Source organism: Macaca thibetana, chromosome 18 (genome assembly GCF_024542745.1).
Source record: "Macaca thibetana thibetana isolate TM-01 chromosome 18, ASM2454274v1, whole genome shotgun sequence".
Taxonomy (NCBI): Eukaryota; Metazoa; Chordata; class Mammalia; order Primates; family Cercopithecidae; genus Macaca; species Macaca thibetana.
Genome location: NC_065595.1, coordinates 72,457,232 through 72,484,934, shown reverse-complemented (window position 1 = coordinate 72,484,934; position 27,703 = coordinate 72,457,232). Strand labels below are relative to the sequence as shown.

The window sequence follows — 27,703 nt, the reverse complement described above, 5'->3', positions numbered from 1 at the left end:
TTTCTTGAAATATCTCTTAATTATCTCATTTACTCCTATACAAAAAATGGTGCTCAAAACTTAATTACAAGAGCAAGATCTTAAGGGGTTGCAAGGTGTGTGTCTATTTCTCATAGAGAAATTTTCAAAAGCCCCAAATTCTATGACTGAGGAAAAATAACTGGATGATGCCCCAGAAAAGCCTAAGGGGTGATAAGTTAACAGAAGCCCATTTCCAAAACGAATTACCTGTATATTGTTTCCCAAAAAGAAATTTATCCGCTCATTTCAGGTCACGCTCTTAACGCCCTCAACCTTTCAAATATGGGACCTGAAGAACAGCTCCAGTGCGGGGCCCTGAATATCTGCAGGATGTTCCCCGAGACAGTAAGATCTGGAAACTAGGAAGCTTTACATACCCGTAAGGCCAACTGACACAATCATAAGCCATTTCACCGGGGAAGAAACAGAACCAGAGCTCTTGGGAGACGGTCCTAAGGTCACACAGGTGTGTCTGCGTAAAAATCAGAACGAGGCTCGTGGTTTTCCTTTATCTCACACAGGCTTGAAGTTGTTTTGTGCCGAGACAGCCACAGTGATGGGCACCTGCTAGCTGCCAGGTCACCTGCAGGCCCTTCCAAGAGTCATTTCAGCCGCAGGTCTGCACCCTGTTCCCTACTTTCTTCTCAGCCACAGCAACAGCTACAGCTTCGTGGACACTTGATGTTGGAATTGAGATTGGAGTTTTCTTTAATTCTTATTCTCAACTTGAAAGACTGAGGCTGAAAAGGGAAGCTCGGGCTCAGCAGATCCTTTCACAGAGAGGCTGAGAAGACAAACTCTCTGATTTCTAGTCTTGTCAGAAAAGATTAAAGTCAAAAATCATGGATGAGGAGACACAAATTTGTCTCCAAAATCTTGCCACTTTGGTGTTGTGAAGGTCTTTAAGTCAGTCACTCAGAGTCCCACCAGGTCATCTGAAGGGCAAATCCACAGGAGCCCATGGGACGAGACATCAGCCCCCATCATCGCCACTGGCACAGAACCTCGGGGACGATGCAGGTCCCTCCCAGGACCAACCCAGGCCAGCAGTCACAGTCTGCGGGGGGAAGACCCGAATCCCCTTCGGCTCTGAGATTGTGCCATTACCTACAGCTTCCAAACACCTGCTCAGAAGTCAGAGACAAGGTCAGCAGCCAGACAGACCCCTTGTGACATGGGCTGTGCACGTTCATCCTTCCGTAGGCTCACCCTGGGCTGTTCTGAGGATGGGGCTCGCTCAGGCCAACAGACTCAAAAGCAGGGGGACACCCTCTAGGGCTTCAATTCCCTGAAAAGAATTCCATGGTTTCTACATTTGCTCTGAACAATGTAAATCAAAAAAAGAAAAGCAAGACAGGAACTAAAGAGTTCCACTTTTTCTTCTACCAACTAATCCAAAAGCTAAAAAGTACCCGTATGATACTCAAAAGCCATCAAAGCAACGGCCCTGGATTAGGGACTCCTTGTGGCGAGGTAGCAATGCCCAGCCCTGTTGATGCAACAGCAGAGCCACATCTTGGTTTGAAGACAGGCACTTCTTGGTCGGGGGCAGCAAAGTGCTGTCTGGATACAAGCAGAGGCGGCACCACCTGTGCTGTCTTTGTAGAGACTAATAATCTGGTTGCAGTTTTTGTGTATTGGGCCTTATATGTAATTAACAAATTATACAGATAACTTGGCTGAAGTGTCCAGACCTTTTCCATGAAAATGCCATTTCAAGGCAGGTTCCCGCTTCCAGGTCTCTGTGATTTACTGCATTGGTTTGTTTGTTGGCGAGGGGCTGAGTCACAGAAGCAGCCGGTAGCACTTCAGAAATCCCACAAGGAAGCAGCCATGCAGACGCTGTGCTCACCACCCACTGAAGTCTCCCTTTGTCACTAATTAGTCAATGACGATTTATTGAGGAAAAATGGAGGTAGGGATTCCCTCTTTCCTTAAAGAGACAGTGACACCTCCACAGACACCAAAGATCAGCGGTGATCCATCGAGACTCCCTGCTTGCTTTTGTCTAACGCTGGTCTTGCAGACAGTGGGGTGCTGCATTCTGGGGTGCTGCCGGTGGCACGTCTAGTGACAGTAACAGTACTTCAGTGCCTGCGAGTTGCATTAGCTGGGGAGCTTCCCACTTCTATGATTGCCCTGGTGCATGGGGTGGCCCCCTGATGGCTTGCTCTTGTAGAGGGGCAGGGGGAGGGCCATGTGGGAGAATTCAAGATTATGTAATGCTTACTCTTGATCACCTATTAACAGAAAGCAATGATGGCAGAGCTTCTCTTTGGGTATTCATATTTCATACTTTTCTTACTGCTTTATGTTTTTCATACTTTATTTTTCTTAGTTACATTAGCTAATAGCAAAATTATTTTGCATTTCTGAGCAAACAGTACCTCCTATGGAAGATTACCCAGAAACCCATGGAGTCCCCGTGGGACTCGTTCCGCGAGCCAATAAACATTTACGACTGAGCCATCTATGTACCGAGCTACCCACATCCCAGCAAGTGCTGCCAGTTCTTCGGGTTACAGCCACATAGATCTAGCTCTTCTTCTATCACTGCTTTAGTGCTTTATGAGTAAGCTGGGATGTCTGTAGCCAGGGCTGGGTCTGGAACAATGTTTTCCAGGAATGCTCCTCACCACGTGGCCGGGGCAACCTGCCCCTGCTGGCCAGATAAGTCAGGTAAGAATGGGGGAACCGAGGCGGGCACGCGGTGCCTCTGCATGTCCGTGGCCCAGGCGGATCCCCAGGGACGTGTCTTCAGGACCCATGTGTCTGGTTTTCTTCTGCCAGAGTGACACCTGCTGGGAACCAGGGAGGAGTGCAGCCCACTCCTCGACAGTCCCACTCACTATTCACCCTGGTCTATTTTTGCACAAGGGTAAGAATTTCAACCAGCTTGGATAAACACACAAGTTGTGTGACATGAAGATAAATTTGGCAATGGTTGCTTAGAAACTGACAACAGTGCAGTCAACAGGCAGTTTCCCAGAGCGCCCTGCTCCAACACCTTTTAAAGTGCCAATCAAAGTTTGCAAAACCATTCGTTACATGTCAATATGTGGAATTTTCTTGTACCTTGAAAAGTGATTAGATTTTGCTCCTTTTAAAAACTTACTTCTAATTCAAATTCAAAGTGAAAATAATGAGACTGGACATCGAGAATTTGGGCACACTGGTGTCTGGTACTGAGATTCTACAGCTGCTCCATGCAGATGATGCTGGTGATGGTAACAATAGACAATAACACATATTACAGTGCCGCATACCAAGAATTTTACATTTTTAGCTCACTTCTTAACAATTTCTGGTCTCCCTACAAAAAGCTTTGTCTAGGCAGGGTGCGGTGGCTCACGCCTGTAATCCCAGCACTTTGGGAGGCCAAGGCGGGCGGATCACGAGGTTGGGAGATCGAGACCATCCTGGCTAACATGGTGAAACCCCGTATTTACTAAAAAATACAAAAAAACTAGCCAGGCGTGGTGGTGGGTGCCTGTACTCCCAGCTACTCGGGAGGCTGAGGCAGGAGAATGGTGTGAACCCAGGAGGTGGAGCTTGCAGTGAGCTGAGATCCGGCCACTGCACTCCAGCCTGGGTGACAGAGCAAGACTCCGTCTCAAAAAAAAAAAAAAGCAAGCTTTGTCTAAAGAAACCACCTCCAGGCATTAGTGTTTGAGAAGATCAAGTTTACATTAGGATGACTTTCAAAGTGAAGACAAAGTCTAGTTATTTGCTTATCACGTTCTTTTGAGACAGGATCTCACTCTGTCACCCAGGCTAGAGCACAGTGCAGTGATCATAGCTCACTGTAAGCCTGAATTCCTGGGCTCCGGTGATCCTCCTGGCTCAGCCTCCTGGGCAGCTAGGACTACAGGTATGTGCCATCATGCCGGGCTAATTAAAAAAAAAAAAAAATTGTAAAGATAGGGTCTGCTATGTTGGCTAGGCTGGTCTCAAACCCCTGTGCTCAAGTGATCCTCCTGCCTTGGCGTCCCAAAGTGTTGGGGTTACAGGTGTGTGCCACTGAGCCTGGCCATGCTTATTATCCTCCTAAGCCAGATGAAGGTGCCGTAACATCCAAGCTTGGTTTTCATCACTAATCACCCTTTATAAAGCATTAACCACCCTTTAAATGGTGGTTCTCTCTAGACAAGGGGAAAAGAGCAACTTGACGGTGAAGAAATCTGATACACCTCGGTCAGGGGATCCAGGTCACCATCAGCAGTTATAAATCACATTGGTACTTTGTACCCTTCACATGATGCACAAGGACGAGAACAATCAGTGACAACCCCCCCCCCCCATCGTGGCCTTTTCCAAACATATCCCCGTGCATCCGACTGACACTCCCTTTCCCTCAAATACATCTCCTACCTCTGGAAACACACCCATCCTCAGGAGCCCAGGCTTAAGCACTGCCTGTTCCATGAAGCTTTGCTTGTTCTCCAAGGCAGAAGTTATTTCTCTCTCCTTGATCTATGTGGTTATTTGATCTGGGCTCATGATTTTTCTTTACAAAAGCCTCTCTGGATTCGGGCATAGCCAAGCACCAAGTCTTACTCTCCCAATGTACCCACCTTAATCCTCACCCACGAATTTCACACAATTAGAGAGACTTAGAGATAGTGCGGTAACCACACGTCTTCACTGGATGGTAAGGCTTTCGAAAGCAGAGTTTATATCAACCCAATTTCTGTCAACTCAGAAGTCCTTGTTCCAGCAAGGCCCTGGGGCCTCCTGATAACATGTAGAATGACAACGACCAGTCACAAGAAGGTCAGCTCTGTTCACCAGAAATGTTCCCCACTCTCCTGCAACCAACAACGCAACAGACTCAGAAATTCCAAGTACTTAATACACAGCTTAACTTAAATCAAGTTTCCAGACATGATGAACTCTAGAAAATAACATACACTGAAGCTGTAGAAGATGAGTTTTATTTATCCAATTTATGAGTACACAAATTCTAAATCTCAGTGACTGTGCGTCGTCAGGGTAGGAATGCATTCCAAAACTACGATCTGGGTCATGCTAGATGGAGAACAAATCTAATGCTTACCACAGATTCACATTCTCTCTATAACAAGCTGCAAGGAAGACACCAATGAAGCCATTAAAAATACGAATTAAGTCACACACAAAATCTGCTTTCTCACCATCTTAGAAAATAATACAACTCCCAAGCAAGCTCTAAGTAATAATCCAACAAGTCCCAATTATTCGCCATCTATACAATAATTATTATATACTTCATAAACTTCTTTCCATCTGCAATTCTGTGTCTTTGTCTAATTACAGTCAGTTTCCACACACCTGGCTTTACTTAATGAGACAGACCATGTAATTTTTCAACTCAAAAAACAACTGATCACGTTGCTTTGCACCCTAGGGTATCAACTGCTATATGCCTTATAGGGCTATATAAAAAATTGTAGACATTTATAGTCTGCATTTTCTAGCCCATTTTAAATGAAAACAGTGACCTGAAAATCAACAATTTATCTAATATTGAATTTCATAGGTAAGAGAACATAAGCTATCTAATCAAAAGTAAACCAGCTGAGTCATTTCTACAAAGAGAAAAAGAGGAAGAGATGAGGGAAGGAGGGAGAAGGTAAAAGAGGAGGAAGAGATGAGGGAAGGAGGGAGGAGGTAAAAGAGGAGGAAGAGATGAGGGAAGGAAGGAGGAGGTAAAAGAGGAGGAAGAGATGAGGGAAGGACGGAGGAGGTAAAAGAGGAGGAAGAGATGAGGGAAGGACGGAGGAGGTAAAAGAGGAGGAAGAGATGAGGGAAGGACGGAGGAGGTAAAAGAGGAGGAAGAGATGAGGGAAGGACGGAGGAGGTAAAAGAGGAGGAAGAGATGAGGGAAGGAGGGAGAAGGTAAAAGAGGAGGAAGAGATGAGGGAAGGAGGGAGAAGGTAAAAAAGAGGAGAGATGAGGGAGAGGTAAAAGAGGAGGAGAGATGAGAAGGAGGGAGGAGGTAAAAGAGGAGGAAGAGATGAGGGAAGGAGGGAGAAGGTAAAAGAGGAGGAAGAGATGAGGGAAGGAGGGAGAAGGTAAAAGAGGAGGAAGAGATGAGGGAAGGAGGGAGGAGGTAAAAGAGGAGGAAGAGATGAGGGAAGGAGGGAGAAGGTAAAAGAGGAGAAGAGATGAGGGAAGGAGGGAGGAGGTAAAAGAGGAGGAAGAGATGAGGGAAGGAGGGAGGAGGTAAAAGAGGAGGAAGAGATGAGGGAAGGAGGGAGGAGGTAAAAGAAGAGGAAGAGATGAGGGAAGGAGGGAGGAGGTAAAAGAGGAGGCAGAGATGAGGGAAGGAGGGAGGAGGTAAAAAGAGAGGTAGAGATGAGGGAAGGAGGGAGGAGGTAAAAAAGGAGGAAGAGATGAGGGAAGGAGGGAGGAGGTAGAGAAGGGAAGGAGGAGGAAGAGAGAGATGGGAAGGAGGGAGGAGGTAAAAAAGGAGGAAGAGATGAGGGAAGGAGGGAGGAGGTAAAAGAGGAGGAAGAGATGAGGGAAGGACGGAGGAGGTAAAAGAAGAGGAAGAGATGAGGGAAGGAGGGAGGAGGTAAGCTGTGACTCATTTTACTTCGTGTTATTTGCAATCAGACTGAAAATGTATCCCAAACCAATGCAGAAAGGTAGTGTTGAGGTTCAGCGGTTCCACTGAATGCCATTCTTTCCTCTTGCTGATTATCTTTTTAAAAAATTAACCGAAGTCTATCGTTTATTTCTACTTTCTTCGTTTTCACCTAATGTCCCTTTTCCATCCCAGGATCCCACCCAGGATGTCTCGTCGCCTTTGGTCACTGTGTCTCCTTAGGCTCCTCTTGGCCGCGACAGTGTCTTTGACTCTTTGTTTTTGATGACCTTGACAAGTTTGAGGATAACAATCAGGTATTTTGTAGAATCCTCCTTGACTAGGATCTGTCTGCTGTTTTCGCTCGTGATTACACTAACGTTGAGGGCCTGGGAGAGAAGGCCCACAGGGTACAGAGTCACTCCCAGCACATCAGAGCACTGTAACGCCGGCGTCAGTGTTGGCGTGATCACCTGGGGTGTTTATCAGGTTTCTCTGCCACGCAGCTGCTCTTTCCTCCTTTCACGCTGTATGTGTGGGAGGGCGTCACAACGCACAGTCCCTGTGTTGGCAGCCAGGGGTAGGCTTCCTCCTTGGGGGCGGAGTGTCTACATAAATCACAGATTTCCACTTGAAAGTGGAAATATCACTAAAATGTAATTTTTAATGGTCAAAGGTATTAAAATAATTTCTGTTATAATGTTCCTGAATATCAGTGTTCCCTAAATAAAACATCATTAAAGGGCAATAGGTTATTGTAGCAAAAAATTGTGAAGATCCGTTTGAGAATGTCTTTGGACCCCAAGCCTCAGGCGTCTAGGTGTTCACACGGAGAGCCAGGTGTAGACGCTGATGCTGTCTACACGTGTAACACACAACCCTTACACACGAGATCTGACCACATAAAGATGAAAAAAAAATATTAACAGAAAAGGCTCCATTTAAAGCTACATTTTAAGGTAAATGCTTAAAATAGTACTACCAAAATATACAACTAGTTTATTTCATTTGACTCCCTTGACTGAGAAAAACACATAAAAACAGCTAGTCATTTACCTTCTGAGTTGTATACATTGCTATGGGCTAACTTTGGACTTTGGCCATAACTTAAAATATTTTTATATTGAAAACTATATTTTTAGTTCAAACAACTGGACTTTAGCAAACAAGGGGAATATAAAAACATTTTTAATGCCTGTACTCCTTATGAAGTATTCCTTGATCTGTTGGCTCAATAACTATTTGCAGAATGCCTACTGTGTATCCGGCACCAGGGAAGCAGAGAAAGTACGACCATTCCATTATCCATTCAAACACAAAGCAGACAAAAGTGGGATCATGTGATTAAATGCCAGCTATGTGACTAGAATAATTAGAAGAAATAAAACACACTGAGAGTTAAAAATGGGCCACACAGAGACGCTCAGAGAGCCTTGGTGGGGAGGTCACTCACTAATTAACTGCACAGATGAGAATTTCAGGGAAGAGAAATCGGTTCCACCTGACACAAGGGGCAGTTGGTTGGCGTTACTCTCCTAGGGCACCGACACGCTCGCGAGACCAATCCAGATTGCTTCACGTATGAACCCTAGAGGGGGGACACACGGGAAACACGCAGCACAACAGAGGGTGGGGGGCAAGGTGACGGCCTCCACGTGAAGGACGGACACGGGTATCAGCTGTAGAAATGGAGGTTAGCCAGGGGGCCTGCACCAGGAAAGACCTACAAAATAAAGTATCAGAAAACTAAAGATTAATTAAGTTCCACAGCTGCTAATGGGAATCACCCCCTGTTCTCGGCACAGCTCAGGGAACATCATGTTTCAGCTTCTGATAAAGAAAAAGTGATTTCAAACCATGCAAATAATTATCTCAGAAGAAACACATCCTTTTAACTTAGGATTTTTCTAACTCTGTAATTTATTTCTGTGTTAAGAGGCAGTTTACAGACATATTTTAAGAACGCCATTCTTCAAAATCTCGTCTCACATCTTCAGACGTTTTTCTGTCACTATAACAGTGTCTAGACACCCAAATTAAGTACCATAAACCCAGCCACAACCAAAATGATCCTTCTGCTTCAGATGATGTGTACACAAGGTCACAAACATGCAAGCGCACAAATATTTTCAACATGTACCAAAGAGGAGACCTTTATTTGCAGACAAAAATATTGATGTTGCTAAGTGATACTGAACAAATCACAAGCTATAAGTCTTTAGTATTTATTTCCATCTATTTCCCACTCACAAACACTTTTAACTCTGTTCCACGTCTGTACATATTTAGCCTCAACTAGAATGTCACATTTACTAAAAATATAAAATAACAAAATACTAATCTCTTATCATTTTTCAGATCCTTCCTTAAAAATACACAGAGGATGAGTAAAGTCTTAAATGAACAACATCATAAAGGAAGTAAATGAACCAGATAAAATGATTGTTGGTTAGTTTCAACCTAACTCTAGGAACTTTTTTGTGCAGCAAACTCTGACTTGATAGGCCCAAATTCTTAAGAAGAGAGAAATAAAGCCAGGCAAAGGAGATCCCTAGGCAATCCCAAACTGAAGCTCAGTAAAGAACTGCACACACACTCATTCAGGTGGCCCATGAAGAGGGAGACGGACAGATCCTAGTTCTGCCGCTTTCCCTGTACTGTCTAGAAGAACAGCGTCATCTAAAGTCGGGATACAACACGGAAGACAGAGTGAAGACTCACAGCCCTCCAGGAACCACCTTGGCCATCAGCCTCTCCCCGTCACTAGGACGTGGAGGAAGGAGGGTGAGCCCTGGCCATCCATCAAAGGCACAATCAAACTGCACCGGGAACCAGACAGGAGACCAGAGGGAAGGATCGTGACTGACTGGGCAGAATCCGAACCCTCAGGAGCTAAGGAAACCTTAAAGGCATTTTCAAAGATGCATCAGCCCAGGTCTAGAGAGAGTGCACTGTCCTTCCAGGTTCAGCTAAGGCAGAGGAGATCGGGAGGCATAAGACGTAAGTACCCTGAAAGAAGTGAAATGCAGGCACCTTCCAGCAGCCCTGGGATTCCACGACATCAGTCGCAACCTGTCTGCACTGCCCCAGCGAGCAGGAAGCACAGCGTCCTGGAAAGGGCTGGTGGACAGTTTAAGGGATGCAGATGCTCACCCTGGCTGGCCACTGCCAGCTGCAGGCCCAGGTGGCTGCACCCCACTGTGCCTCCCATTGTTCACCCTGCTGCTATGGTCTGGATGTCCGTCTCCTCCAAATCTCATGCGAAATGAGATGCCCATTGTTGGAAGTGGGGCCTGGAGGGGGGTGTCTGGGTCATGCAGTGGCTCACTCGTGGCTGGGTGCCCTCCCTGTGGTCATGAATTCATAGGATATCTGGTTGTTAAAGCTACTGGAACCCCCGTCACTCTCTTGCTCCCCATCCCACCATGTGACGCACTGGCCCCCCTTTGCCTTATGCCACGAGTGGAAGCTTCCTGAGGTCTCCCCAGAAACAGATGCTGGCACCACACTTCTTGTACAGCCTGCGGAACCATGAACCCAATAAATCTCTTTTCTTTATAAATTACCCAGCCTCAGGAATTCCTTTGCAGCAGTGCAAAGACAACTAACACCTGCTCACTTGATAGGCCCAAATTCATGGCAGGTCAGGCTCTTCTCAGCAACTGGTTTTCCCCCCCATACCCGCTGTTTCTCTCCCTGGCAGAGGGCCCTCCTCTGTCCCTGCTGGCCGCCCTCCTGCCCCCACCGTGGCACACTCTGATGCCGTTGTCTGCTCACTGACTCCCCCGAGATCTACAGAGTTCGGGCTACTTTTTGTCTATCCTGTCTTCTCTCTCTCTCCGCAAACCAGAGCTCTCGGGGCACCTCCTTGCTCTCAGCTTTATCACACGTGCCCTGGGACAGCCGCGGCCTCAGCAGCCTGGCAGGATTCACTCTTCGCTCTGTGTCAACATGCAGCTCTGGCCCACGAGCCTGGGCCGAATGAGGCTGTGCACAGACTAAACACAACACAGATCCCCCGTAGGACACACAACAGGAGCACTTCATCGCGATGTCTGTACAAGGTGCCCCGATGGGAAGGCCGGCACAGCTGTCCCGGGGTTGCGGGGGACCCTCGCTGCTGCTGTTGGACGGGCCCCCACACTGCTGAGGGTGGGAAGAAGAGGGTCGCTGTTGGCACCCGGTGACTTATTTCGCTTGTGGCCATTGGAGGTGAAGTCAAACATTGGGTCTTGAGGAGAGTTAGGCAGTGGTGCTGGCGGCAGGGGTGTAATTTAGAAATGCACAGAAAATTGCCGGGGAGGCACACAGAAGATAAGAAGGGCCCAGTGCTCTGCTACCCCCAGAGGCAGAGGTCAAGCCCCTGGGCTGGGCAATGAGATGGAGCACGGAGGGGTATGATGGGAGGGTGTGTGGTCAGCCATCCCCGCCCACGGTGACAGCATCTGTACTCACAGGAGGGGCCCACGGGAGGCAAAGAATCGGACACCCCAAACAGAGGTCGGCTCTGCCTGCTGGCAGAGGAAGGGACTTGGGGCCAGGGTCTGGACGCCGCTCACAGCGGGACTCAGACCAGGGTCTTGCTCTTCCCAGGCTCCCTCCATCGCCCCTAGATCTGGACGGCCGGGGGCTGTCCGCCAGGCCCCTCACCCTCCTTGGCTTGCACTTTGGCGGCGTCAGCTCCCGAGGCTGCTGCTTCCTAAGCGAATGCGGAAGGCTGCTCGGCGGACTCGTCGTCTTGACGGCCTGGACACCGCCAGCACTCACGCCTTGAGCCTTCCTCCTGGCCGTCCTCAGCGACGCCTTCTCGTTCTCCCAGCGTGTGTTCGTGACGCAAGCTGTCCAGACACCCTCTAGCCCCTCGAGCTCTGATGTATTCCCAGTATTACTTCTGCGGTTCCCAGTGTTACGTCTCTCCACAAACCCACGACAGGTTCAAGAATTTTGTTTTCATCCATCACAATTTGCGTAACACCGACCAGCTGAAGATTTTTTTTCCTATACTAGCTTTCCCTCTGCAGAGATTAAACAATTCTGTGGATGAAACCATTTGCCTGTTACGTGTGAGTGCCTGTCTGTCGGCTCAGGGATCTGTGTTTTTTATATTCCTCGGGGAACTCCCCTTATTCTCCCTCCAAGACCACTGTAACATTTTGTTGGAACCTTTTCCATGGTAGAACTTACACCGTCATGCTGTGGTCACCTGTTTTCAAGTCTTACGTTAAGTAGATAATAAGCCCACTGCCCCCTTGTAGACGGCAACTGTGTCTGCTTCTTCCTGTGTGGGCACGAGGCCAATGCTCCAAAAAAGAAAAAGGTTGCTGGATGAAAATATGCTAGTTGGATGATGGCAGCAGTTTGGAGAATCCGTGAGGCAGAATTATCATCCCCATTATACGGAATTATCATCCCCATTATACGGAATTATAATCCCCATTATACGGAATTATCATCCCCATTATACGGAATTATCATCCCCATTATACGGAAGGAATGCAGCTCAGAGAAACGAACACTCTCGCCCGAGTTTCCCTGGCTTCTAAACTGGTGGTGCCTGAATTTGAACCTCGTTCTGTTTGACGGCAGAATTGCCTTCTTGACCCGTCTGCTGCTGGCTTCCCCGGGACAACCAGATGCCAGAAGCTTTAAAATTAAACAGACTAAAATAAGGCTGTCCCCGCGGCACACACGGTCCAGCCAGGGCTGATTTTAACTCTTTGTCTGCTAAGTTTCCTCCTCCCTCCCTCCAGCGGAACCCACCGTCCCCTGCTCTTGGTAGCCACGGCCTTTCTGTGTTTCACGCTCACAGCTCAGACACCCAGATCCAGTTCCCTTTTTCAGACAATGTTGAAACACAATCACAGATCTGTTCTCCCGTTGAAATGCCTCCACGAATAAAATAAACTGAACAGAACCGTCTGGTCTTCCTGGGCCCTATCCCAGAAGCACCTGATGGACATCCCCAGCACCTTCCATGGGCAGCACCCCCACCGGGCCCACGGCAGCTCCACTGTCCAGCACGATATTCCTCATCCTTGTGCGATCTCACTGTTTATGAGAAATGAAGACAGCTGTTTTCATTACGGTTTTAGCCTAAACAAAACTCCAACTTCTTATTAAGAATGTTTAATAAAATCAACAGGGCATTTAAACTGCCAGCAGCGAGTCTGGCAAATCAGACGCTGGCTTGGTGCCTCCCTCTGTGTCTGGATGCAAATATTTCTCATCTTTACACCACTTTTCTGAAACATCGTAACCATCTCAACCAGCCCACCCCCTCACCACACGCAACCATGGCTTTGTGAGGCACACGGCAGCATCCACTTGTGAGAAAGCGAAACGCAACTCCTTGTAGAATCAGCTACGCTAAGCAGCTGCTTGCTTTTGGGGAGCTGAAAATTCAAGAAGTTGCTTTAGGACTCATGAAATAATTAATAGATCCCCATCTTGAAATGGTAAAATGAAAAAAAGTATTCCGTGCATCATCCCGTCTCGTATTTATTAGGTACAAATCATGGCCTGTCTAGAGTGGCCGCTGCCATAACGCTGGCTGCGGCAGGGGAGGCCTGGGTGGGGCAATGTGCTCCCCAGAGCAGGCAGGAGCCAGGAACGGGTGGGAGCCCTAACCCTTTCCAAGTTGGTGGGGCAGGAGCCCCACCCTCCCAGGCACAGCTGCAGCCCCCCAGCCACAGCTGTGGACATGGCCATCCCTGCGCCCCTGCACTCTCGGAGCCCCAGAAACCACCCCCTATCCCCAGCAGGCTTGGAAGAGCCTGCTCCTGCTGCCTGACCTCTCCCCGCTCCCAGCGCCCACTCCAATTCGGGGCAAAGCTGTGGCCAAGCCCAGGCGCTGTTGTGACCCGATCAGGTGTGCACACACTTGGAATGGTACCAACATGCCAACCCCTTGCCCTCGGCCTCCTCTGGACTTTGGGTGCCAACAAGCAGGGGATGAAGGCCAAGGGGGTGCTAAAGGTGGCTTGGCCTGGGCTCGCAGGTACCCTTTGGCACCAACAGCCTGGGCGCCATGGATGCCACAAATGGCAGCAGGAGGCAGACGGGCTCCTGGGTGGAAAGGAGCAGGTCCCCGGTGAAACCCCACCTTCGGGCCAGGGATGGACTGAAGTCTGGGGGCTGTGCTGCCACTTCTGTGGATCAGAGTGAGAACTTACAGTGCTTTATCCAGGCCCGCCAATGGCTGCCTGTGGACCAATCAGCATCCACTTCCTCCCTTCTGAAGCCTGTAATGGACCAATCAGCATCTACTTCCTCCCTTCTGAAGCCTGTAATGGACCAATCAGCATCTACTTCCTCCCTTCTGAAGCCTGTAATGGACCAATCAGCATCTATTTCCTCCCTTCTGAAGTCTGTAATGGACCAATCAGCATCCACTTCCTCCCTTCTGAAGCCTGTAATGGACCAATCAGCATCTACTTCCTCCCTTCTGAAGCCTGCAATGGACCAATCAGCATCTACTTCCTCCCTTCTGAAGTCTGTAATGGACCAATCAGCATCTACTTCCTCCCTTCTGAAGCCTGTAATGGACCAATCAGCATCTACTTCCTCCCTTCTGAAGCCTGTAATGGACCAATCAGCATCTACTTCCTCCCTTCTGAAGCCTGTAATGGACCAATCAGCATCTACTTCCTCCCTTTCGAAGCCTGTAAAACCCCCAGGCTCAGCCAGACTCAGGCAGACGGCAAGATGACCTGCCTGCGGCGAGGAGCTTCCCACTCTGGGTCTCCTCTGTGCTGAGAGCTGCATTTGTCAGAATGACCTGCCTGTGGAGAGGAGCTTCCCACTTTGGGACTCATGAGAGCTGTACTGTCACTCGATAAAGCACCTCTTTGCCTTGCTCACCCTCCACTTGTCTGTGTATCTCGTTCTTCTTGGACGCAGGACAAGAACTCAGGACCTGCTGAATGGTGGGACTGAAAGAGCTGTAACACTAACAGGCCTGAAACACATCCCCCTCCTTGCCATGTTGTGGGTGACAAGAAGGAGAGAAGAGAGAATGAGAGAAGAGCTGCAGCCCTTTGGGGAGCCCAGACGTGGGAGGAGCTCCCTGGGCCAGGGTTGTGACACCCTCTCTGGGGTTCTGCAGTTCCTAGCATTTCCAAACTTCATTTTCTTCCTTCCCACCTCACAAGATGACTTAACGGAAATGAAGTCAGTAACAGAACGCAGGTTAACAAAGGGAGACAAATGCACAACTCTCGCCGGCACGAGAGCTCTACCTGCCAACGTCGGGGCCTGCTGGAATCTCATCCCGCATCAATACATTTCAAGATGGCAAAAAATTACAACTGCACAGTCGCACCTCACCAGCCAAAATGTCAAATGTTCTCACGTGTTGTAAATGAAAAAGAAGGGGACTCATCTGTCCAGGGAGACGCAGTGAGACCCCCTCTCCCAGCCAACTGGCTTTTCGTGTGGCTACTTCATAACCCAACAGAGACGCTGCCTTTCGGTGCCGCCTCATCACCCAGCAAGCCCCTCACTGATGTCAGCGACAGGATCCTCAGAGATCGCGGCTTTCGCTAAGCTGAGAAAGTGGGATGGCGGATGCAGGAACCGTGTGCCCAACAGCATCAGGCCTAACGAGCTTGCCTGAAGTTCCCTGCACACACTGATGACTTTTGTGCCCGGATGCTGAGTAGTTTGGCCAGTGTTATTCAGTGACATTGCATGGCAGTACAGTGTGTGGTATTTAAAAAAAAAAAAAAAATCACCCAGGCTGGGTAACATAGCAAGACCCTGTCTCTACAAAAAATGCAAAAATTAGCCAGGCATGGTGGAGCAAACCTGTAGTCCCAGCTACTCATGAGGCTGAGGCAGGAGATTCGCTTGAGCTCGGGAATTTGAGTCTGCTATGAGCTATGATTGCACCACTGCACTCCAGCCTGGGCAACAGGGCAAGACTCTGTCAGGCAAGAAAGAGGGGAGGCAGGGGAGGAAAGGGGGAAAGGGGAGGGGAGGGAGGGGAGGGGAGGGGAAGGGGAGGGGAAGGGAGGGGAGGGGAGGGGAAGGGGAGGGGAGGGAGGGGGGAAGAGGAGGGGAGGTGGGGGAGGGGAAGGGGAAGGGGTGGGGAGGCAGGGGAGGGGAGGCAGAGGCAGGGGAGGCAGAGGCAGGGGAAGGGGGGAGGGGAGGGGGGGGGAAGGGGAGGGGGGAAGGGGAGGAGGAAGGGGGGGAGGGGGAAGAGGAGGGGAGGGGAGGTAGAGAAGGGGAGGTAGAGAAGGGGGGGGGGGGGGGAAGAGGAGGGGAGGGGAGGTAGGGCAGGGGAGGTAGGGGAGGGGAGGGGGAAGGGGAGGCGAGGCCATCTTCAGTCTTTTATCGTTGAGCCGCTCCAGTTAGACAACTTACTCCTGAGCAGCAGTTAGGGGGGACCTGGCCTGCGGTTCCCCTGCAGAGCTGCCTCACTGAACTCCCTTCCCTTCCCCCCTGACCTTCTGCTTGATGAGTGACGGCCACTGGGTCCCGGCGGAATGCACCCGTCTCTCCATCTGTGCACACAGACCCGGTCCCCTGCCTCAACTGGTGTCGGCTTTTACCACCCCCTCCCCACTAGGCACGAGCTACCCCATCTGCCCTAATCCCGAACGGCCTCAGGCTCTCACCTCACAGGCAGGGAACTTAGGTCCAGAGGGGGAAGGTCACGGGCCTGTGATCCCACAGTTATGGGCGCTGCATCCCGCCCCCGTCCTTCACTGCTGCTGCTAAGAAACTCCCTCTCGGCTGAGGACTGAGGACGGCTCTGCGGCTGCTACTTCCCAGACGGAGCCACTGACTCTCACCTGCTCAGTCCTTCCCAGCCTCCATCCTGCCCCACTGGCTTTCCCTGAGTTTGGAGCCACGGTTACACCCCCTGAGGTTCCACCCCGCTGTGGCGTGTGCACAGCAGGCACTAAGTCTCTCGGCGTCATCAATTAGCTTGCTGGGCCCCATGACATCTCCCGTCTCTTTCCTGCCCCACCAGTTTCCCGCCCTCCTCGGCTCCCGCCGCCTGTTTGCAGCTGAGAAACGGCACCGCTCATGGCCGGCAGCTGGAAGGTGTGAGGAAGAGTGACCAGAGCTACGGCCTCAGCACAGGACACCACAGAGGAGAAAGCCATTAGTGGATCCCAGGGGACAAGACAAGATGACACAGAATGATTCTCTCGCTGGTCAGTGGAGGGCCCCTGAATTGGTCTTAATCTGCAAACTTCATATTTAACCATTTTTATCTTTTCCCACACTTCAAGGACTCAGCATGCATTTCGGTGTTGCCAAAAGGATTCACTGATATATAATTTGGACATAAAGAGCGGAGTCCCCAGAGTCCCCTTTGCTTCCCCATTTGTAACTTCGAGCTCACCAGTTCCAGGCATCTGCCCTGAACATGGGCAGCTCGACAGTGTGGTCAAAGAGGCTGGGGCTTGGGGAGCAAGATCAAAAACACGCAGCCCTTCAAAGTCCTGCCCTCTTCCCGGGTGCTCCTTCAGCAGCGTCCCAGAGATCCCCTGCCATCGGCCGGGCCATCAAGAGGAGGCCACGAACACCAGCCACGTTCCAGAGATCCCCTGCCATCGGCCGGGCCATCAAGAGGAGGCCACGAACACCAGCCACGTTCCAGAGATCCCCTGCCATCGGCCGGGCCATCAAGAGGAGGCCACGAACGCCAGCAGCGTTCCAGAGATCCCCTGCCATCGGCCGGGCCATCAAGAGGAGGCCACGAACGCCAGCCGCCTCCCTCAGCTGAGGACCTTCTGGGGAGCACCACCGGATAAGCCTGGATTGTGTGGCCATTAAAACTTCGGGGCTGAGGTCACACAGTGGATGTTCACATTCTAAGAAAGTTTAATGCATGTTTTCTCTAATAATACTTTCAGTTATAAAAGTAATACTTGTTCATTATAGAAAATTTGGTAAATAAAAGGAGCAGATTAAAAAAAAAAAAAAGACACACAAACCATCACCTGCCATGACGTCCAACCTGACGTGCGCCAGGGAGCTGGACCCTCTTCCCTGGCGGTATCTGAAACGGTCGGACCCAGCCCCTCCTCGGTCTGTGCAGAATCACTCTTATAAAGATGGCCTCCGTCTGTCCTCTGACAGGTGACGGGTGTGTTCAGACTTTAGCTTCACTGTCAATAGGGTGCTGGTGAGGCCTCCCTGTAAGGTGTCTCCATTGTAGCCTCTACTTAGAACACAGCACAGCTCCGCCGGAGCTCTGTCTCCCACACGAACTCCGCCTTCCCACCCGCCATGCAGGCTGCCACCCCAGCCGTCACCGTCCCAGGAGCCGCTCAAGGGGAGCCTGTCCTGGGCCGGCTGATGGGTCGATTTCACAATTTTCTGTCTCCTGAAAACACATCTTTGTACCCACCTTTGTTTTCTTTCTGGGTCTGTAACTGTATTAAGCTCAGGGCTCCATTCCTTCCAGCTTCAAACATTTTCCCTGCCCAGGAGGTGGGGAGGAAGGCACAGCGTCTGCTATTTATGGTGTCAAAAAAGGTTTGTTTATTCTATTAACATGATCAACAGTTGTGCCTCCATGGCACCCTAGACGTGTCCCTGGCCCCTGCAGCCCTGTGACTGGGAAATCCCACTCCAGGAAAACAGCCGGGGGGAGGCAGAGCGGTGCCTCGGGCAATCAACACATTTTTCACTCAAGTTTCCCAGTCTCATTTCTGAAGGTATTTCTGAAAAGCAGCCTGGCTCCACAGCAGGCCCCGCGACGGAAACCACAATGCCAGGGCTGAAAGCCTAGGAGTGTGGCCTCAGCTTCACGGTGCCTCACCCTGTGTGCACGCGTGTGCATGCATGTGCACATCCACACGTATGAACGTATGTGGGCGTGCCTGTCGGGGACAGGCCTCATCCTGGTGTCCCCGGGTACCCACTCCACGCCAGAGCCTGCTGGTTTCCCTCACAGACGGCTCTTCGGCTAATGCTCCCAGCAGCCCTGTCGGAGGCCCAACAGGTAGCCCCTCTGGAGGCAGTTTTTGCTTATTGGAGAAACTGTGGCTCAGAAAGTTTCACCGACTTCCCCAGGCACAGAGGAGGTAAAGGGCAGAATCTGGATCAGAGCTAGAGTCTGGCGGACCCCACAGGCAGCCAAACCCCAAGTCACCAACAACCTCCAGGTGACTCCACCAGTCTTCCTCTGAGACCTAATGTAAGGCAGACAGAAAGAAAGTGAAGGTACAAAGATAATCTACAAATGCTTTTAACAGAAGAGATGTTCATTTTAACAATAATGCAATCACGGAAATTCTCTCCAGTTGAAAAAGGTCTTATTCTTCAATTCGGTTTGTTAAACCTCCTTCAGGTTCTCAAACCTTTTAGACTCTTAAATTGCAGCCTTCCATGTCCCCTGTCCTGCCTCCAGCACACTCCTCAGTAAACAGAAGTCAACGGCACTGGGGCAAAACCAAAGGAAGCGCCGGACGGTCTCAGAACTCAGGGCGACGGCACCCGGGGGGCTCGCACGTGTGGGTGTGGCTGTGGCAGGAGAAGGCGGCAGACACAGGATGAAGATGATTTCAGGAACAGGAGCTCAAGACCTCTAGCTCCAGCCCCATCTAGATCCCGTGGTTGTCCCAGGCCCTGAAGGGCACAAAAAGCTGACTGCTCATTTGTGTGCTTGTTACCCACACCGCATGGCTTTCAGGGGCAGATTTAGATTTAACCGGCCAGACTGAATCAGAAGAACCGTGTTAAAGAAAACCTTAGGAAACTCACACGGGTGATCCCTAAATTACCTTCCGACGAGCCACGCATGCGTCCTCTGACTGCTCCAGGCGTGAAAAATGCCTGAAAAAAGCTGGGACTATGGGCCCTATTGACCACGTTTATCCAGAGAGTTGATTCTCCCTGACACCAGGCAGCCAGGCGACAGCTGGAGAGGAAAACATCAGAGGGACTCGCAGGGGACACAGGCAGGCGAGGCGCCTCCGCCCCTCGGTGCTGCTCGGACACTGGTGGCCCCTGCTCTTTGTACATACGGACACCAGCAGATCTGTGCTCGAAACAGCCCTGCGTGGAAGGGAGGCTCACTGTAGGAAAGGGTTTGTTTAAAAACACCAAGGACCCAAAAGAAAACCCAGAATGAAATAAGCACAGAGAAGTGTTCCGAGTGTGTGGAGCGCTCCCCGCCCGCCTCCCTGTCTTCTCCCCGGACTCCTGAGGGCCGCCTGGAGGAGGACAAACGCCCACACCTCCCCGGAGGAGCCCACGGTAGGGACGGGAGGCTGACGCAGAGACGGCGACACTGTGCACCCAGGACTGTGACAAAAGTCCGTGCAAAGTGCTGAGGGAAGCCGGCAGGTTCTGTCTGGAAGGTCCGGGATGGCTTTGCCGGGGGGTCCTAGGCAGAAAAGGCCCCTCTGGAGAGAGGACATGGCACAGGCGCAGGCAGGAGGCACGAGGGGCCAGGGTCCGGGAGGACACCGGGCCGGACAGAGCAGACTCCGGGCGAGGAGGGAGACGGCGCCAGACTGTGATCATAAGCTTCACGATGATGCAACAGCCCAATATTTACTGTCCCACAGTGGAGATTAAACAGCCTCTCCATAAAACACACCGGCTTGTTCGCTGCATTGACTTTTTAAACCACGAACTGATTCCCCAACATAAACCACACGACGGCCAGCTTTGCGAAGGGAGCTGCACTGCTGTGACATAAGAGAACTTGAGCACAGAGTGACCTTTTTCGTTTTTTGGAGTCAGGGTCTCACTCTGTTGCCGGGGCTGGAGTGCAGTGGCGTGATCACAGCTCACTGCGACCTTCACCTCCTGGGCTCAGGGGATCCCCCCACCTCAGCCTCCCCAGTAGCTGGGACCGCAGGTGCGCACCACCAGCCCCACTAATTTCTGGGGGCTGTTTGTGTAGAGACAACATCTCGCTATGTTGCCCAGGCTGGTCTCGAGCTCCCGGCCTTAATCGATCCTCCTGCCTTGGTCTCCCAAAGTGCTGGGATCACAAGTGTGAGCCACCACACCTGGCGGTCTTTTTCGTATATCACACTCAGTGTGCTAAACTTCTTACACCAGGGAAGGTCCAAAGGTCATCACACCGTCCTGATTTAGACAGCATTTCTGAGCACTGTGGTTCAGAAGGGTGTCCGGAGGCATCTCAGAGGCAGGAAGTATTTTAATTATTAGTAGAAACGTGCAGAATGCTGGAACCAACAGTTTTTCTGTGAGAAGGACCAGTTCTAGTCTCTCCATGCTCATGTCTCGTAAAGGGAGCTGGGACTCCCACCACCCGAGGAGACCACTCTTCACACTGCTCTTCCCGTGACCGCGGTGCACACACCCAAGTGTGCACAGCCCTTTTTTTGCATATATGAGCAAATGCTTCTCACCGATTGTTTTCCACGGAACAGTACAGAGTGAATTTCCTTCTGTAATTTCTTTGAGCAAGTCCCTATTGTTGGCACTGGTTAATGTCAGTCCAAGTTCTCAGTATTATCATAAGCAACTTAAAGTGAACCTGGCATTTCACGGCTGCAGTGAGTGCCCTCGAATCGTTACGGTTGTGCGTTGGTCTAAACTGCTGAGGAGAATGGTCGACACGTTTTACATTTTGTTGCATTTTCCTCCAATGTCTTCCAAAATGGCAGCACCACTTTACGCCCTGGCGGGAGTGCCCTGCTGGGGTCGGGCTGGCTTCGGAGGTGTGTGTGGGCCCAGCTGCCTGCCCTCCGAGGGTAGCCACAGCTCTGCAGACTCTGTCTTGGAACCGAGAACGCAGCAGCCCCCAGGGGCCTCAACACTCAAGGTTTCCACCTCCACCTCCACTCGGGCACCACTGGCAGTGCCCACACAGAGGTGCCCACAGGCTCCAAAGAACCCCAGCAAGCAGGCAAGTTGCCCGGCAAGCTCAGAAGTGAGAGAGCAAGAAAACCACGGTCGAGTCACCAAGGGCCTTCCATCTGATAACTGTTATCGGCAGACACTGATTCTCTGGGCATTTCACACCACACCTCGCTCCTGACGCGCTGTAACTAACATGTGTGGAATTTCCCTCAAATTACCTTTCCTACTGCTCATTATAATCGGAAGCAATTTATAATGTTCCTGCGAACTGCCTTGGACAGATTATTTTCCAGCCAGCAGATGTTGAAGCAGACTAATAAATAACCACTGACAAACCCCCACAGAACTCTCTGAAAAGGCTGTAAATACATTTAACAACCCCCAGCATAAACACATCTCCAGCTCTCCACCAGGACTGAACACCTTTCAGAAACTGTTACGGATGTGCCTGACGAAGAAGAGGAAGAAGAAGAAAAGGTTGTATAGGACGCATGTGGAATGCCCATTTCTTCCAGAAAAAAATACACGTCCCAGCATTTCCTGTTTCCTTGGCTTGCCCTTAACAACTGCAGACATCTGCAAACATTAGTGCCCTTATAAATATTGAGTCCTTGTGTTTATTCAGTGGCCATTTAATTTCAGATGTAAATCTACTCTGCCTTACAGACTAAACAAAGAATTACGGGGATCTCCATTTCTTGGCCCGTATCTTTTGCTAATTTTTTAAAACTTGTATTTTTTTAAAAAGACAAACACAGATAAATTGGGAAGATCTGGCATGAAAACAAACAAAACAAAATATCCTGTTTTACTCAACCTCCCTGGCATCTGGCTGCATAATTTCCAACTGTGGACTTTCCTCGTTTCCCTGTTCTTGGGCCAGAAGGATCTTTGGCATGTGGGTGACTCTGGCTCCACCGGCCGCACCCCCGGGGGTGTCAGGGCCGACAGGACTTTGCCTGCAGACTGACAGTGGTCTTCAAGGACTCGCGTGGCCCCAAGTCAGGACATGTGTCTGCCAGCACCTGCTTCTCCCTTCCAGTGTTGACAATGGCTACACTTCTTTTCCATGCACTGTGGGTTTCTTCTTTGAAAGAAGAATTATAATTAGACACTGAATTCTTTACCTCTTGAATGTACTTAATCCAGGATGCAACTGAGCAAGTATGAAAATATCAATCCTTACATTAGTCCCATTAATTGCAGATGTCATGTCTTTCCTCCCACCAAGACACAGCCATGACACCTGCTTCATTTGCTTTTCCCATTTGGGCAAATAAAGTACAAATATCACAACAGTGATGAACACTAAATAGGTGCGTTGCACGGGGAGTCAGACAGCTGTGCTGCACGAGGTGGAAAGGGGGTGGAAAATAATATATGTTCGTCCGCAAAAACGCAGAAGAGCTTTCTGTAGTGAAGGACATTAAGTCAAGAAGAGCTTGCATCTGTTTTTCCTATTGGCAAAAGAAAAATACTAGCTTTTTCAAGTTCTGGTTCCTCCCTTGAACGGCTCTGTTTCTATGCAAATATAACAAAAGGAAATTGAGCTACATTTAGGGACTGAGCAATTACCTGGATAAGCTCTTCCTTCAGCTAGCTGGTCTTCAAACAAGCACACAGTTGCTCCCTGACGTGGGTCCTTGTGCTCACACAGTCGCACGCTCCCCACCCACTTCCTGGACCCCACGTCTCCCCAGAGGCCTTGAAATAAAGCACTGCAGGGAAGGCATAAAGATGATTTCCCAACAAGCTTTTATCACTCGAACAAGCCTATAAAAGCAATCACTCTACTCTGAGAAAAAGAGTACTTGGCAGAAACTACTTCTCTGTTTTTTCTTTGTTACAAGGGGTGGGGAATTAAAGCCAAAATCAAAAGTTACACCAAAGGAGACTGAATTTCTCATTAAGAGCCAAGGAAGTACAAAAACGCTGACCCCAATTTCCCTCCTAGGGACAGATAAGAAAAAGATTAGTCATCGTTTCTTCAAAGACTTCATGAAGCAGATAAACTCTAGAGCCACAAGCCCTAACCAGAGCCAGACCTCCCTGAGGAAGGCTTTTCCCAGTGACAGTACGAGTCATCAGCCCAGGCACAGAGGTTCACGCCTGTCATCCCAGCACTTTGGGAGGCTGAGGTGGGCAGATCACCTCAGGTCAGGAGTTCAAGACCAACTGGGCCAACGTGGTGAAACCCCGTCTCTACTCCAGAATACACAGATTATCTGGGAAGAGTGGCAGGCACCTGTCGTCCCAGCTAATGGGGAGGCTGAGGCGGGAGAATCTCTTGAACTCAGGAGGCGGAGGTTGCAGTGAGCTGAGATCGTGCCACTGCACTCCAGCCTGGGCAAGACTGAGACCTGTTCTCAAAAAAAAAAAGAATCATGGCATCAAAATTTTAAATGAGACTCTTCACGTCGAAAAAATATGTGAATGGAAAGCTGCATTTTTTTTCTCTCATTTATACTCTACTATCCCATTCTTCAAAACGGGTGAAAAAAAATATGGGGAAACCTGGAAAATATATTGAATTGAATCACAGTAAAAACAAAACAGTTAAAAATTTGTGAGATACAGCTAGCTTGGGGCCTACAGGAACGTCTACAGCTTCAAGTGCTTGTGTTGTAAAAGAAGATACAAAATCAATTCTCTAAATTCTCACCTTAAGAAATTAGAAAAAGAAGAACAAACTCCAAAGTAAGTAAATGAAAAGAGATAATAAAGATAAGAACACAATTCAATAAAAAGTAGAAAAGTAATAGGGAAAAATCAGTGAAGAGAAAAGCTGGGTATCTGACAAGATCAACAAATCTGGTAAGTTCTCTAGCTAGACTGGTCAAGAAGGAAACAGGGAAGACATAAATTACCAAGACCAGAACAAAAGAGGAAACACCACTACAGATCCTATGATATTAAAAGGCTAATAAGCAATATTACAAATAATTTTGCACCAACAGATTTAACAACTTAGATGAAAATGGACAAATTTCTTGAAAGATATAAATTATGATAATGAATATAAGAAAGAACAGAAAAAACTGAAGAACCCTGTATCAGTTAAATAATCAAAATAATAATTAAATCTTCTCCCTTTTTCTCTCTCTCTCACATACACACACACACACACATACACACACACACACACACACACGAATTCCAGGCCCAGGTGGTTTCTCTGATGAATTCTATTAAATATAGTCATGTGCTCATAACAATGTACTGGTCAATGATGGACCACATTTATAACGGTGGTTGGAGCAGCAGGCTACACTGCACGGCAGGGGTCCCCAACCTCTGGGCTGCAGACCAGCACTGGCTGACGGACTGTTAGGAACTGGGCCGCACGGCAGGAGGTGAGCGGCGGGTGAGGGAGCGTCACCTCCCGAGCTCCGCCTCCTGTCAGATCAGCAGCGGCATTAGATTCTCACAGGTGTGGGAGCCCCATTGTGAACTGTGCGTGTGAGGGATCGAGGTGGCGTGTTCCTTATGAGAATCTAACTAATGCCTGATGATGATTATCTGAGCTGGAACAGTTTCATCCTGCAACTATCCTCCTGCACACCCTCAGTCCATGGAAAAATCTGTCTTCCATGAAACTGGTCTCTGGTGTCAAAAATGTCAGGGACTGCTGCCATATAGCCTAGGTGTGCGGTCAGCTAGATATACCATCTAGGTTTGGGTAACGACACTCTATGATGTTCACACAAGGACAAAATTACCTAACAATGCAGTTCTTAAAACCTACCCCCTTCTGTAAGCAATGCATGACTGTATTTAAAGAAGAAATCATACCATCTTACCCAAATTATTTCAGAAAATAGAGGAGACAGGACAATTTCTCTATTCATTTTATGAACCAATACTACTCTGATACCAAACCAGATAAACATAACACAGGAAAGAGAAAACAACAGACCAATATCTCTAATGAAGCCAGATGCAAAAATCCTGGGCACAATTTTAGCAAACAGAATCTAACAACATACAAAAGGAATAATAAAACACAGCCAAGTGGGATTTATCCCAAACATGTAAGGTTGGTTTAATATCTGAAAACTCAATCAATATAATTTATTATAACTACAGAATTAATATTTTTAAAAACCACATAATCATTTCAATAGATGCAGAAAAAGTATTTGACAAATTTCAACATTTACTTATTGTCAACATCAAAGTAGGAACAGAAAGGGATTTCCTCAATCTGATTAAAAGTACCTACAAAAAACATACAGCTCAGTCATCAAAAGCTCCTGCTTCCTGTCTCAGATGAGGAACAGAGTAAGCATGTCCTTTTTTTTTTTAACTGCTTTTATTCAACTTTGTACTGAAGGTTCCGAACAGTGCAGTAAAGAAAAACAAATTAAAGGCATACAGGCTGGGAAAAAAAGATGTAAAACAGTGTCTCTGTTCAAAATATATGACTTTATGCAAAGAAAAGTCTAGAGAATACACAAAAGAGCTGCTAGAACAAATAAAGGAGTTTAGCAACGTCACAGAATACAGGGTTTATGTACACAAATCAACTGTATTTCTTTAAACTAGCAGTGACTTAAAATGAAAATTTTTAAATACTTTCCTTTACAAAAGCATACAAAATTCTTAGGAATAAATTTAATGAGAGGTGTGTATGGCCTGCACACTGAAAATTATAAAAGAAAATCAAACACCTTAGTGTATGGAGAGATATACCATGTTAATGAACTGGGAGATTCACTATTACTAAGATGGAAATTTTTCCTAAATTAATCTTTCAATTCAGTGCAGTTGCAATTAAAATCCTAGCATGCTGCTTTGAATAGCTGGCAAACTAAATTGAAAATATATATGTAAAGGAAAAGACCTAAAGCCAAAATAGTCTTGAAAAGAGATAAGGTTGGAGAACTTACCCTGATTCAAGAGTTCCTATTAAGCTACAGTAATCAAGAGAGAATGATATTGGTATACGGACAGACATACAGATCAATGGAGCAGAATACAGACTCCAAAAACAGACTCAATGTTATACGGTCCTTTAAGGTTTAACGATGGTACCAGGGGTAATTCAGTGGGGGAGAAGACGGCCTTTTCACCAAATGGAGCTGAAACAATTGTATCTTTATTTCGAAAAGTGAACTTTACTCTTAACTCCATATCATATCCACAAATTAACTTGATAGGATCATAGAACTAAACGTAAAAGCTGAAACTATTAAACTTATAGGAGAAAACATAGGAGAAAATCTTTGTGACATTAGGTTGGGCAAAGATTTCTTAAACAGGACATGAAATCCACAATTTATACAAGAAAGAATTATGAAATGGACCTCATACAAATAAAAAACACTTCATCTTTGAAATCAGCTAAGAAAAACAAAAAGCAAACCACAGACTAGGAGAAAATATTTGCAGAAAATATATATCTAACAAAAAGTTTGTATTCAGAACATACATAGTTTTCTTACAAATCAATAGACAACCCAATAAAAAATGTGCAAAAGATTTAAAACAACATATCACAAAAGTAAAGACACAAATGAGCAATAGGGACATAAAGAGATGCTCAACATCACCAGTCACGAGGGAAATGCATATTAAAACAACAGTGAGATGCACTACACAACCACCAGAATGACTAAATGACAATACTAAGTGTTGATGAGAATGTGGTTCTATCAGAACCCCCATTCATTGCTGGCCGGACTATAAAATGGTAAAGCCACGTTGAAAACCAGTATAGCATTACCCATTAAATTAAACACATACAACCTGGCCGGTTAACTCTCGGGTGTTTAACAAAGAAAAATGAAAATATCCGCCCACACAAAGACTTCTACGTGAATATTCACGGAAATATTATTTAGAATAGCCCCAAGCTGGAAACAATGAACAGTTGCGTCCATGGACGAACAGAGTATGGTACATCCGGACCACAGAACACCACGCAGCAGTACAACAGAATGAGCCGCAGAAACGCACCGTTACATGGATGAGTCTCAAAAACATTACCCTAAATGAAAGAAGTAAAACTGCGAGGACGACATAACGCATGTTTCTACTGTGCTATATTCCAGAAGAGGAAATGCAGAGTGACGACAGGTCCGCGGTGGCCTGGAGCCTGGGGTCGGGGCTGGGGACCGGGTACCAAGGAACACGAGCCAACTTTTCAGGGAGATGAGACTGTTCTGTGACTGTGGTGTCGATGACACAACCGTATGTCATTACCAAAATTCATCAAACTCTTCACCAAAAGTGAGTAGCTTTCACCGTGTGTGAATTCTACCGCAGCGAAGCACACAAAAAGATGTGCCACAACAGACAGCAGATAGCAAA

General features: G+C 48.3%; 1 protein-coding gene and 1 long non-coding RNA gene across 3 annotated transcripts in view; one reads left to right on the top strand and one right to left on the bottom strand.

Annotated features, from left to right (window-relative positions):
• Positions 1-27,703, bottom strand: part of LDLRAD4 (low density lipoprotein receptor class A domain containing 4) — a 436,848-nt gene that overhangs the window by 86,790 nt on the left and 322,355 nt on the right. The window lies entirely within an intron of this gene.
• Positions 5,663-6,575, top strand: LOC126941238 (uncharacterized). Its single transcript, XR_007721180.1, has 4 exons — positions 5,663-5,822; positions 6,037-6,112; positions 6,188-6,263; positions 6,502-6,575. It is a non-coding gene; the product is annotated as an uncharacterized LOC126941238 (long non-coding RNA).